This window comes from Mandrillus leucophaeus, unplaced genomic scaffold, assembly GCF_000951045.1.
Source record: "Mandrillus leucophaeus isolate KB7577 unplaced genomic scaffold, Mleu.le_1.0 Scaffold847, whole genome shotgun sequence".
Lineage (NCBI taxonomy): Eukaryota > Metazoa > Chordata > Mammalia > Primates > Cercopithecidae > Mandrillus > Mandrillus leucophaeus.
In genome coordinates, this window is record NW_012109219.1 from 150,636 (window position 1) to 152,277 (window position 1,642).

Below are 1,642 nucleotides of genomic sequence, written 5' to 3' on the forward strand. Positions count from 1 at the left end.
AGCACTTTGGGAGGCTGAGGCAGGTGGATCACAAGGTCAGGAGTTCAAGACCAGCCTGGCCAAGATGGTGAAACCCCACCTCTACTAAAAATACAAAAAAAATTACCTGGACGTGGTGGTAGGCGCCTGTAATCCCAGCTACTCGGGAGGCTGAGGCAGCAGAATAGCTTGAACTTGGAGGGCAGAGGTTGCAGTGAGCTGAGATCATGCCACTGTACTCCAGCCTGGGCAACAGAGTGAGACTCTGTCTCAAAATAAATAAAAAAAAAAATAAAAAAGAAATCAAAATTTTCAGGTGGGATAATGACATTGTAGTAACCTTTTTAAAAAATGTGTGTCTTTTGGAGAGCCATACTGAAATACTTATGAATGAAAATATATGATGCTTGATATTTGCCTCAAAATCATTCAGTGGGGCTGGGGATGAATGGAGAGAGGGAATAAGATTTGTTGATAATTGTGGAAGATGGTGATGAATATAAGAGTTCATTTTACTATTCTCTCTACTTTTGTACATATTTAATATTTTCATAATAAGAGTTTTCTAAACTGGGCACAGTAGCTCACACCTATAATCCCAGCACTTTGGGAGGGTGAGGTAGGGGGATTGACTGAGACCAGGAATTCAAGACCAGACTGAGCAACATAGTGAGATCCTGTCTCTACGAATTTTAAAAGTTAGCTGGGCATGGTGGTGTGGCCTATAGTCCCAGCCACTCAGTCCCATACTCAGGAGACTGAGGCGAGAGGATCCCTTGAGCCCAGGAATTCTAGGCAGCAGTGAGCTATGATCACACCCCAGCCTGGGCAACAAAGCAAGACCCTGTCTCAAAAAACAAATTTCAGTTTCTATTGACTTTATCTCATTGAAGGAGAAAATAATCATTACTCTGCTGTATTACCATTGTCCCAGCAATATGAGTAACATGAAACATTGCAACAGGTATGTTGCTGCAAAATAAAACATGTTGGCGTGGAAAGTGCAAAGTAAATTGGGGAATTTAAAGTAATCTTGCCTTAAATGTTACATCAAACAGTTACTGTTCAGTGACTTAAATTCTCTTTTAGTGCTTATTATAATTTTATTATATATAATATATTAATATAAATATATATTTTTATTTTTTTACTTAATTCTCTTTTTCGTAAGGTACTCCAACTCTCACCTGTTCTAGTGTCTCCTCCCTAGCCCTCACTAACTTCTCCTTGCCAGAGATTTTCTCTTCATACTTGCCAGTCGTCTACAGACATTGAGGAGGGGCAGTCATAAGCCATATGGAATCAAGGAGATGTCAGGTCCTGGTGCTTCTTAAATACACTCTCTTGTTTCAACTTCACCCTACACTCTGCCTCTAGGGGTACCTGGCTCCATCAGTTCCTGAGTCTTCTGGGCAGTTCTGTGGTACAAAAGAGGTGGTTGCCCAGATTTCCCACCAATGGTTCATGAGTCAACCTTCCTGAATGGCTAAGTCATTGTCCCCTTCCATCTGTCTCATACTTCCAAAGGTTTGGTTTTTCTTCACCCATTCATTCTGTCCTTGTGTCTTTTATAGAGACTAATACCTTTGTTCAGTTCTCCATATTTAACTGGCTAAGGATCTTGAGCAAGTGTCCTGAACATGATAAATCCCAGTGTCCTCAT

The 1,642-nt window shown here is 40.8% G+C and overlaps 1 pseudogene; it reads right to left on the reverse strand.

Moving 5' to 3' along the window:
- Positions 1-1,642, reverse strand: part of LOC105530828 — a 13,850-nt pseudogene that overhangs the window by 10,258 nt on the left and 1,950 nt on the right.